This window comes from Pteropus alecto, unplaced genomic scaffold (genome assembly GCF_000325575.1).
Source record: "Pteropus alecto unplaced genomic scaffold, ASM32557v1 scaffold204, whole genome shotgun sequence".
Lineage (NCBI taxonomy): Eukaryota > Metazoa > Chordata > Mammalia > Chiroptera > Pteropodidae > Pteropus > Pteropus alecto.
The window spans coordinates 1,203,307-1,216,209 of NW_006435766.1; the positions used below are offsets into that span (position 1 = coordinate 1,203,307).

General features: G+C 34.4%; 1 protein-coding gene across 1 annotated transcript in view; it reads right to left on the bottom strand.

Moving 5' to 3' along the window:
- The window catches only part of PARD3 (par-3 family cell polarity regulator), a gene marked incomplete at its 5' end in the record, with an annotated part of 511,767 nt that overhangs the window by 282,038 nt on the left and 216,826 nt on the right, over nt 1-12,903 (bottom strand). The window lies entirely within an intron of this gene.

Genomic DNA, 12,903 nt, shown 5'->3' on the forward strand with positions numbered 1-12,903 from the left:
TCTTGGTTCATTTTCATCTTATGTAAAGTGGAGGTGGCATTAATACAAGAGAACGGTGCTTTATAAAAGCAGTGTGCTCCTTTCCTTGCCTTCCTTCTCGCATTAATAGGGACACATACTTCACTTTCTGCCACTTTTCCCTTCATTCATGCCCCAAAAGATATCAACTATTTGCTCTAAGGTATAACCTTTAGAACTATTTCCAACCCAAAACAGTCTGGAGGAAAGGACTATTTAGGAGTGATGATTGCTTAGAATGTCCATTTCAACACACTTACTAAAATTATTATTAAAATTTCTTGAATCAGAGAAATAAAATAAATGCTGGGAAATCATTTCATTAGATTTAATAACCACATCATTTGCTTTTGATTACACAATCTGATCTAATTATGTCAGTACTTTTGGTTTCCTCAGGTTGTTCCCTTGGGATACAATTAAATCCAGAATTCATGATTTGCAAATGCACTAAAAAACTTCAGCTCATTTTATATGAAAGATTGTCTTATCAACATTTACCAGAAAGAGATGCCTTCAGAGTAAGAAATTCCTTCAATTTTTAGTATAAAATGAATGCATAAATGATATATAGGGCAAATAAAAAAATATATAACACAACAGATAACAGCTACTTTCGGTTAAAAAATTAAAGTTTTGAAATATTTATTTAGGTCATAATCATGTGTAGAAACTGATTTACTTCTGAAATATTCAGATAAAAGAGAATCAATTTTTCTGTTTATTTGTTCTCCAAATGATAGACAAGGCTGAACTGGAGTACCAGTGGAATTTTTTCTCTTGAAAAAAGTTTACCAGGCAATACCTCAATTAGGTAGAAAACAGACTTTGTAATAACAAACTAAAATAAATTTTAACTTTTTAGACAGTATTTTTTTAAAACAGCCACAACACCCATCCATTTAATGCCATCACTCCAGTGTGGACAAGTTTAAGGTGCATGAAAAATGTGCAGTATCTACAGATAAAGACAAAGCAATGGGAAATACATTCAGAAGCTTTCACATTTTTCCAGTAAAGTCAGCTCAGCCTTTGTTATTCAGATTAGTGCTCCAAGGCCCAAAGCTACCTTTTTTCCCTTATTTGAGAAATCTTTTGAATACCAAATACTGTTTCCTATTCAAAACCTGGAATCTGTCATTAGGCAATTTCTAAAATAAGTCTCTTAGCTCTTTCATCCTGATTCTCCTTTCTCTCTGTGATCCCTCCCTTGCCTGATTCACAGATCTGTATCAGTAGGTTGTATTTCTCAGGCTCTGGCCACCTCTTGGAAATTAAATGGGAAACCCACTTCTCATTTGGCCACACTACTTTGTCTTTGTTCTCTGTCATTTTGAAAATCATTTCTACATATGAGAATTCTTTGTAAAAATAGAATTGCAGGTTTCGTGCCTGTAAATATTTTTGAAGGTAGCAAGTCAAATATTAATAAAATTCCAACTTCTTGAAGGAATTATTAAATGATGCTAAAGTCAAAGCAGTTGAGTCACACATAACTGACTAGATCAAAGAGATGTGCGGTTACAGGCCTTATTTCTTCTGACATGGTAAAGAAATGCTATCAAGACACAAATCACATTTTAAAAATAGAAACTCATATATTGTACTCCATATGCCTAAGGAGAGTCCTGCTACGGTACCTGTATCTTATACTTAAAACTCTATGAGACCGTTAACAACAAAACACCCCAAAGAACACTCAGCCCTGCCTTACTTCTACATAAGACTGGAAAGTTTGAAAGGGTCAGTTTTAAATCACAACCTCAGGTCAAAATCCTGGGGTTTCTATCAAAGTAATGTCACTAAGAAAGCAGTGGGAAAATGTAACTTAAAAAGACCTACCAAAGCACCTTTCTAATTACAGGTCTTCTTGGGGCTTAGAGAAGAGAGGGCTGGGGGTGGGCAAGCAAAGCAGGTAGACCCCGACACGCAGAAACCCATTTGGGATAACCAAGAGTTTGATTTGTCAGATTAAAGACAAAAGTTGATGCAATAAATGGACTGTCAAAGTAGTGACTTGGAAGAATAACAAACAACTTCTAGGAACCAGCATGAAGATGTGATAATACAACCAGGAGTGCGCTGATAAATGTCTAGCAACTGGCTCTGGAAAGAGGGGAAGAGAGGGGAAGGGAGGGGAGGGGAGGGGAGGGGAGGGGAGAAGCAGAGAAAATGCAGGAATGAGAAAAAGAGAGAGAGAGATTCCAGTCTCCAAGAACCCCGGGGCTTTGTTTTTGAGAGGTTTCTCTTCTTTTAATTCTCTTTTAATGAAATTTGAGGGAGGGGAGGGGAGGGGAGAAGAGGACCTGATTTTACAGTGCTTGCCAGTACCTGTGATACACACTGCCGCCATGGCAGAACAGAGTTGGGAAAAAGACATACACACCATGAGGGAGGCTCCAACTACATGAGTGATTACTAACGTGGGATTGAGTACTATTGGAAAGAAGAGTACTTAAAAGAGTAATAAATAAAGGATCTCAAGAATATAAAGTATCAACACTTCTTTGACACTTAATCATACTTGGCCAGATTACTGCTTAGTTTTATTTTATATCCTAATAGGACTATTTATCTATCAGATGTTTAAATATTATTCGAACCAACTAATAAATGAAGTACTATCAACCAATGAACATATAACAAGCATCACCACCACTCTAACAGCAAAAGATAATTCTTATCTAAAACTGAACCTGAATTGCATAAAAGGCCAGTGAGAAAGAGAGTAGCACTGCAGTGCACTGCTACCTCTGTGGCACTTACGTGAGACTGGAGAAAGGCATCCTCTTGGAGGGTTCATAGCTGGGGGTGCAGAACACAGGTTGCATTTTACCCCAATTCTCCTTCTCAGCAAGACACTTAAAAACAGTGGCCTTGAGAATAATATTGCTTTTCAGTGTTTACTAATTATACCTGTTAAGTGCATACGTTCTGAACAAAAAGTTTTATCTTATGGATATTGTAAACATTTTAAAGAACTTTATATGAAGCAATTACCTCTGAGAATAAAGATGGTTAGGAACAGAGAAAATATTTGTTGAGAGTGGTAATAATGTTAAACATCTTCGTAAAAGTGCCAGGAACTAGATATGTGCTGACCCTGGTTACAAATAGAGGACTGTAGCTATCAACCATCTGAATCATGAAATACATGTAAATCTACATGTAAATCATACTCAAAAGAGAGCTCCTTGCGAGCAGGGCAGGTGACCTGGAAAGAGTACAAACAGGCATTACCAGCACCACAGGTGTAAATGCGAAAAGGTTTACTGGAAAAGATCTCACAGACAGGGAAGGAGCAGACATAGCTGGACTAGATGCACCACTGAAAGGGGTCCAGGAGAATGGCCCCATCCCTTTGACACTTTAGACATTTATAAGAAGGGCAGGGGAGAAGGTGCAGAGACCATCGTAAATAATGAGCAAAAAGAACTTCCTAATCAAATGAGGCCAGGTCAGAAAAAGGCAGCCTGCCGAGAGGTAAGAAGTACTTCCAGCAAGCAAACTCAGCAAATCATTAAGCATGCTTCTAAAGGCCAAGCTGTCCTCAGGCATCTTTGCACTCAGGACATCTAATTCGGTTCCCATTCCAGTGTTCTAAACTTGAAGTTTAGATCTCCTGAAATGCTCTGGAGTACTAAAGTAACGACCTAACGCAAAATGAAATTGAAAACGTGGCAAGAACCTGACAGATATTAACACTGACATCCATTTGCTGGAAACAATGTAGAAAGTGAGATTATAAACAAGTAGAAGTGGCTGCAGAGGAAATAGCACCTGAGTTTGAGGCCTTATATTCTTTAAAGATCATAAGTTGGAACTGTGAAATACTTTTTACTTCAAGAACTGCAATAGCTACATTCAGATAAGTATGAATTTACTTTGCAGTTTAAAAGACAAAAGAATTTGAATTACATAGTTTCCTCTTCCCAAAATTTTTATTTTGAAAAATTTCAAATCTACAAAAAATTGAATAAATATGCTCAAAACAATATAACCGTTACCTAAATTCACTAACTACTAACATTCACCTTTACTCTCTTATATGTTTATTATTGAATCTTGGAGATTAAGTTTTTATTGATATGCTTAAAGGTGACTTAAAGATAGTAAATTATTTTCAAAAATAGAAAATGGAATCCAATTTTCTAGGTTTATTTTAAATTTGGAGGAACTTTTATGAGGAAATGATGGCAGCACATGTCTTAATTTTCAATTACCACTTGCACTTATTTCTGTCCAACTTTTCTGATGTTTTAAGCGGGTAGGAAGGGAGAGAGAGAGAGGGAGAGAGAGGGAAGGAGGGAGAAAGAGAGGAAGAGAAGGGAGAAGGGTGAGGGAGAGAGAGAGGGAGAGAGAAGGGGTTGGGGATTAAGTTTAAATTGCAAAAGATTAGAAATTTAGTCCCAGAGATTCTGCAATTATTTTTCAATACAGTACAAATAAAAATATCCTTGGTTTCACAGATTACAATATAATTTTATAAAAGTTTTCACAGAGGTAAATGACTAATGACCCATCTAAAAAGGATAAGGTTTGGTCTTTCAGGGAATGTTGAAAGCCTCAAGGCAAGTCTAAAATCAAATTAGAAAGAATAAATATATAACTTTTGTTTAGTAAAAGCATACTTAACTAAAGGTTTTCTGAAGTCTATAAAAATAAATATATTTCACAATTGCACATTTTCCAAGATTTGGATGTACTAATTCCAAAAAAAAAAAAAAAAGTATAATTTTACAGGCTAATGGATCATGAACAATGAAATTCAAACTCTTCAAGAAAGTGAAGTACCATGGATGGTGCTTATTATATATTCTTTATTTTGGACATTTTCCACATTCTTAATGGGAATGTTAAATAAATGTGATTCTACCAAACTTAATCTTTTGTCTCATAAATGGAAGCAAATAAATTAAAGGTGTATTTAAATACCCATGATTACCACACTTCAGAAAATCATGTGATATGTTATTAATGTTTAATTTACCAGCCTTTATTGAGAACCCACCTTCAAATGAAGGCACTAGACACAAAGACATTCAACTGGTGTGTCCATTTTCAGGGGGCAAGTGATTCCAACCCTTTCCTCTGAAAGTGCATCAAACTGTTTAATAAAAGACACTGTGCATTTATAAAACTGAATATAAAAAATTTTGAATTAAAATATTTAAATCGATCTTCAAGTAATTTGTAAGGCTGTTGGGTGTTGAAGCAAGAATGGCAGAGAAGTAATGCAAAGAAATATTATTTAAAGTAAAGGACACCAAACAACCTCAGTTTTGGAGTGTATGTGTCTGTTTAGTAATTTTTTAAAATACTATAGGGGGTTTTTTCCCCACCATTAAGTCATCTTATAAAAGATTAAACTAATGCCAAAGTACATAGAATAAAATTTGGAAGTCTCATTTCACCTCTACGATTCTTCTCCAAGACCCCTCCTTAGAATTAATCATGGTTGCAATTTAGAAAACATTCCTTCAGTTGCCTTTTTATGACTATAAATGCATAATATGTTCATATACTCGGGTGTAATTTTCATATGAAATATATTATACATTCTCTATGAAACTTTTTCTTTTGATTTAACAACATACCTTGGAAATCTTATACTGTCATCTCAATTGTTTTAATGGCTAGAGTATCCCATAGTACAAATATAAAATAATTGGTATAGTCATTCCTCCATTAGCAAACATAGTTAACTTGTTTCTAGTATTTTTCTAATGCAACAATTAACATACTTATCCATGTGCAAATATTTGTGTAGGCAATCTTCACATTAGAGAAAATTTTAAATCATAGCTATTGCTAAATATACTTTCTAAAAGGCTTCATCAATTATATTCCAAACTACAGTACACAAGTGTGCATACTGGGCCTCATTCTTAAGGACAGGAATCTTCTTTTTGACTAGGCGATGGTCATCGCCTATCCCAGTTTGTTATATACTGTATATGTGCAAAAAGTCGTTTGGAATTGAAGCGAGACACTTTACATGTGAATATTCACAGAAAGAAGATATATAGATTACAACTGGCAACTTAAAATGTATATTTGTAACATTTATGTAGCATTAACTCCCACAGTTTGACCTGCTCTCTCAAATGGTGACATTCAAAAACATACATATTTTAACTTTGTTCAACATGAATTTTGTTACTCCTTAATCGATAATTTTAAAATGTGAAATACAATTTATCTTTTCAAAATGATCCCAAGGAAAAGTTTAATCTTATCTAGTATATATTAGTTCTTGATATTATTAATTTCTATGAATCATATAGAGCTGAAAACGTGGCATTCATTTTTTAAATTGAGATATAGCTGACCTGTAACATTACATTAGTTTAAAGCATACAACATTATGATTTGAGATTTGCATGTATTCTGAAATAATCACCATAATATGTCTTGATAGTTAACATTCATCACCCACAGTTATTACATTTTCCTTTCCTGTGATGAGAACTTTTAAGATCTACCCTCTTGGAAAACTTTCAAATATACAACGCAGTCTTATTAACTATAGTCACCATGCTGTACATTACATCGCAGGACTGTTATTTTATAACTGGAAGTCTGTAACTTTTTCACCTTCACCCATTTTGCTAACCCCCATCGCTGCCTATCATAACCACCAACCTTTTCTCTGTATCTATGAGTTGTTTTTGTTTCTATTTTTTTCTAGATTCCACATACAAGTGAAAGCACATATTTATTTTTCTCTGTCTGACTTATTTAACATAATGCTCTCAAGGTCCACCTATATTGTTGCAAATGAAAAGATTTCCTTCTTTTTATGGCTGAACAATATTCCATTGTGTGTGTATATTTAAGTTGGACACTGACAGTTAAGTTGTTCCCAAGTTTGGGCTATTAAAAACAATGATGCAACGAACATGGAGATGCATATATATTTTTGAGTTAGAGATTTTGTTTCCATGCTTTTTCAAATTCAACTCATGAGCACATGAACCACTACCCCTTGGGGCGGACACTGAGCACAATCTGATAAAGTGAGAACCTGACAGAAGCCATGAACCTTTTCTTAGAAGCAAGCTCATAAAAAAAAAAAAAAAGTCTTCCTTATAAATTCAGGGAGTCCTCATCCATCTATCAGCTTATTTATTTATTCGATGACTGAATGTCTATGACGTGCCAAGCACTGTCCTAGGCATCTGAGACACAAGTTAAGAAAACAAATGATATTTCTGCTTTTTCTGAAACTTACATATTAAAGGCAGAGACAGAAAACATACAATAAATGTAATAAGTAAATTATATGTGTGTAAGAAAAGGCTATTAAAAAGAGTAAGGTAAGGTGAACTAGGAATGCATTAAGTGTGAAAAGTGGGGATGAAATAGGGGCAGTAAGTTAAAGATGTAAACAGAAGTGTCAATGAGAAGGAGAGTCCGGCAAAGATGTGAAGAGCTGGCAGACTTGAGCATGGAAACGTCTAAGGAAAGAGCATTCCAGGCATAGGACAAGACCCTGCTCATGCCAGGAAGAGATCTCACAGATTTCCCAAAACACATCCAAGAACACCCACCCCACCCCTGGGAATATCAGTTTATGGAGAATCTATCTTTGTCCATGCAATTACAGTAAACTAAATAATAGCATGGGTTTTAGAGCTAGAAAGCCCTAAGTTTGAACATGTTATACGTACTATGTGACCTTTAGCAAGTTATATGACTTAAGACTCATGTTTCCCATCCACAAAATGGGAATAATAATGCTAAACTCTGCCTCACAGGTTCTGTATAAGGACAATGCATATAAAGAGCATTGAGGACCTAATACACATAATAATGGTTATGGTCAACAATACTGTTTTATAACTTCAGAGTTGCTAAGAAACTATATTTAATTGTTCTCACTACAAAGAAAAAATGATAATTACATGATGTGATAGCAATGTCAGCTAATGCTACGGTGGCAATCATATTGTAATATATATCCATGTATTGAATCAACACTTTATACAACTTAAACTTACACAATGTTATACACTACTTAAATCTCAATAGTACATTCATAAATATATAAATGTGTCCTTAGTTTAAAAAAAATTTAGCAGAATAAAATTCAAGAAATGATAGTTCATATAACTATTAACCAAAAATTACCCTAATACAATAGAGAGATGCACATATACACAGACAAACACACACACACAAATACACGCACTCGCTCTTGAGGTTTACAAAAAAAAAATCCAGCCCATATTTTTATTTTTAAAATTGTTTTTATTAGGAGTATCAAAACTTGAGTTAAATTATGTAACAATTACTGAGGTTTTCCAGACAACCAGATAACCTTAAAATCAAAATGATTTTTTAAAATTTATAGAATTGTTATTATATTTCAAATAATAACAACCTGGAAAATTAAAAAGTTCCTTAACATAAAGAGAGATTTCAACAGAATCATTTGGAATAAGAATCAAGCCCAATATTATTTAATATATTCACAATAATCTGTTGGGGAAAAAAACAAGAAGATATATTGCAGTAATACAAAATCATTTAGATCAATAGAAAACAAAAGCGTCTTTGCAAGACTCCAGAAGGAACTAATCAAATATGAAGCATGATGAAATCTGGCTTATTAATAATGCAAAGTAATCAAGGTTCTCTTTAACTTTAAATTTTGAACAAACAGCCCTATCAAATGAGCAAATGGCTTTTCCCATCAGCAGGCAAGTAAGCAACAATCCCTCCTGTCGTTTAAAAATAAATAAATACTTTCCTCGTTTCTCTTAGGAGTCCATGTTTTTTACTTCCCATTTGTTCCTCAACCCCACTAGAAATCTGATGTATGTCCCTCCATTCTACTGAAATTGCTCAGAGCCATTTTAATGTCTCAATTACAGACAATCACATCTTGATTATTACCAAGAGCAACTGATTCTACCTCCTAATATCTATCCAGTTTATTCTTTCTATCTCCACTGCAACTGCCTGTTTAGGACATTTAGGACGTTGCTTCTTATTCTTCTAATCAGGCTTTCTCTTCTCAAATTTATTTTCAGTATACTTTAGTGGTTAAAAAAACATGTATTTTGAACGAATTTCACCCCTCTTCTCCATCATCAATATTGTCTCCAAATGTTATATTTGGATACTTTCATATCCTGGGCCCAATTTAAATTCTAGTATCTATCTTGTCCACACATGAACACTAAACTCTCAACACACCAGATTATTCACGACAAAAAGCTACCTGGCTCTAGCAGGTTACCACTGGAATCCTTCAAGACCCAAAGTGAATACCATCTACTTATTCAAAGCAGTCCTAGCGTTTTGGGTAGAGTCCCAAAACATCTGCTTGTCACATCCAGTAAAACATTCACCTGATGCCTTTCACCCACTTCATCACAAGGACAACAATCCCCATCTTCTGCTGACTCGGGCGACTCTAAGGTACCTGTGACCAGAGGCGGAATTATTTTGGTCAACACTTGAGCACCAGTGCCCACAGTCAATACTACAGAAATAACTGAACGAAAACAAAAGGGCAATTTTAGTATTATATTCTCAACTGTAGAATAAACTGGCTTTGGAATCAAACTCAACTATTTTTAACTTATATCTCCATCACTTGCTAGGTAGGTAAGACTATGCAAGTAGTTTAGTTAAAAAGATGAGCTTCCACATCTTTAAACAGAAATAGTAATGCCTACCTCACCCACAGATTATGAATGGTAAATGCTTAGCACAAATCCTGATGCATAGTAAACATTCAACGAATTGAGTTTTTTCAATGTTTGTAGCATTTCAAACATGAATATTAACCAACTGAAAAAACATTCAACAGGAATCCACCTTCTGCATACTCTTTTTGGCTTACTCTATACCAAAATGACCCTTTGAAGAAAGGATTCTTTTTCAAAAAAGAAATAAAGAGAATAAAAATAGTTGTAGTGCTACAGAATCCACTTCTATAATTTAAATAAGCAACTTGAGTATCAATAATTACATGATTATTTTTAAATGTTTAATTTTTAAATCTTTTCTAAGTAACAATAACAGTACATTAAGTTTAAGAACTAAAATTAAATAAATATTCATGCTGTACAAATGAATGTTCCTCTTTGCAAATGTACCTCACTCACAGTGTGAAGAACGTGGAAGGCCCTCAATAAGTTCTAGCTAAGAGATCACTCATAACCATGGGGAGGAGCAAAATGAGGTCAATCCAGAGCATCTTGGAGGAGGGAAGGGGTGTGGCAACCATATGGCACAGGAAAGAAGAAACATACACCCTATATCAGCATATGGAAGCAAGGGAGAGCTGGGAAAGGAGTTGGAATATATGACACAACCAGAAAAAGTTAGGTGGGAAACTCCCCAAAATGTGCTTCAGGCAATAAAACCACTTCCCAGCGCACCTCTCCGACTGCCCCAACTTTCAAGATAGAAAGCATAATTAAGGAAGTACCTCTCCCAGCTCCACTTGCCCCCAGTTATTATGAAATTTTAAGTTAGTGTGATTTTCAGGAGTATTCTTATGAATAAGCCTATTAAGTTCAGAGACAACACAAAGAGCCCTAAGTCACCAAAATTTCCTCTACTCACAAATACCCATGATTGCTTCACTGCTCAAGATGCCTAAAATTCTACAAACTGCTTTTATTTCAAGCATTAAGTTTGGATGTGCAGGACAGAAAAGCACAAATGAATTATTCAAAATAAAGATGAAAGTGATGTGGCCCTCCACTGTTCAGATGGAAGGAGGAGGCTGCCATATAGAAGCTCCCAGGGTAAAGAGGGCAGAATCCAGCCAGTGGACAAAGGGACCAGGCAAGGATAAGAGGTGCTGGCTCTGCTAACTCAATGGTGAGGGAAGGAGGGCAAGAACTAAATCTATTCTACAAAACTTATAAACTAAAAGAAACTGTGCCGAAACATTAAACTAAAGAATTTTATGTAATCTTACACACACACACACACACACACACACTAAAAATAACTATGGAAAAGCCGATGAAAATCGGTTAACAATGCAAAACATTGAACCAATGAAGGAAACAAATACAGCCGAGGCTGGGATTAATAAGAAAAAGAATGCAGAGCAAATAATTCTTTAAAAATCAAAGAGTATATGTAGAAATTTTATTTTAGAAGATATCGTCTTACTTTTTAGAATCAGACAAAAGGCTTATATATTTAACTTAAAATGTAAAGATTCTAAATGAATTTGAAATACAAAACATCGTAAAAATTCCCTTTATACTTTAGAGCCAAAAATTAATACAGTACAGAACCTGAAAAAGACTATTAGTTTGAATGAGAAAAAGAACTAGCAAAATCTCAGAAGCTTAGAAAGCAAACACATATATGTGCTGGCTAAAGTATTTATGCACTGAGGTAACTGGAATATGTTCACGAATTGAAGTTCTAGTTATGTTTACTTTAATCTAGATATCTCTTTTAAATTTAAAACATCAAGCTAGATGAGCAGCACTATAGCCACAAGAAAACAAAAACATTTACAAGTAAATTGTTTTGCTTACGGAACAGAAAATTAGTCATAATGCTAATACTTATTAAGAAACATTTTATTTAAAGTGTTTACAGTTCTAGTACTATCAAAAAAAAATATGCTGATTGTCTATCTTGGCTTTATTTTTGTAATTATCAAAGGATTTTAACAATATATATAAAACTTTATGAAAAGCGTAACCACCTAATACATGTGGAAAATACAAAAAGAATACTGATTATATACTAAGAATTTGTTTTGAATATAAATAATCATAATCTAGAATTTATAGCATTCAAATAGACTGTTGTATACAATTTACTTATTATTCTATCCAATAAGGCCTTATATTTAAAGATACAAAACAGGTTGGGTTCCTAATGAGTAGAACAGGACCACAGAAAATTTGTAGCATTCAGGAGGACATGGTGAGTGGCAGAGAACAACAATAAATATTACATTAGGTTTTGATTAGCACATTATATAATTAAAATAACTAACATTTATTGAATATTGAGCTACATAATTTTATCTAATCCTTACTAAAGTCTATCAGAAAGGTTCTATTATCTATCACTTTTACAAATAAGAAAACTGAAACAGGAAAGTCAAATCAATGTGACCAAGGTCCCACAGCTAAGGGCAACAAAAATCTAACTTTTTCTGGGTCAAGAGTATAAAATGTTACCATTGTGATATGATCATTAAAGCTATTAGGAAGAAAGAGGCAATGTCTCCAATTGTTCAGATGAAGAAATGGCAGCTGGGAGAGGTCAGACTCATAAATCCCTCAGAGGGAATCCAATCTAAGCCTCTGACTGTGGGCACATGACCCTACTTCCTCATAAGGAGGGAACAACGAAACATCTTACTCACTGTAATAAAAACCGCATCCAAGTAAGGTGACAAAAACTGGTATATTGTAGAAAGATCATTAACTGAAATAAATGGTTTGGATTTCCTCAAGATTTTACCACAATTCTTTTTTCCATAGAGACTTTTGGAATATTTGTTTTCATTAAGTAACATTTCAGTCCAGGTTCAGCTCTTCCAAGAAACTAAAGATTAAGCAGTTTATTCAAGATTCCCGTTAAGAATTATGAACTAGGATCCAATTTTGTTCTACCTAACATCCCTGTTCCAAATACTCCATTTTTAAGCACGGTGATGTCCTAGAGCAAGCTTTCAATATACAGGTGATCAGAGACTGAATTAAGTAATGACATACTGCTGATTCAAAAGGTGGGGGTCACCTGAGGCAGAAGAAATAGAATATTTATTTGAAAGGAAGGCATGAGATCATAGTAGGAGACAAGGCCTAAAAAAGTTCAACTGGAATTTGGGTTGCAGAGTGCATAGTTTACCAAGCTGATGAGTTTAATTTTAAATCAGAG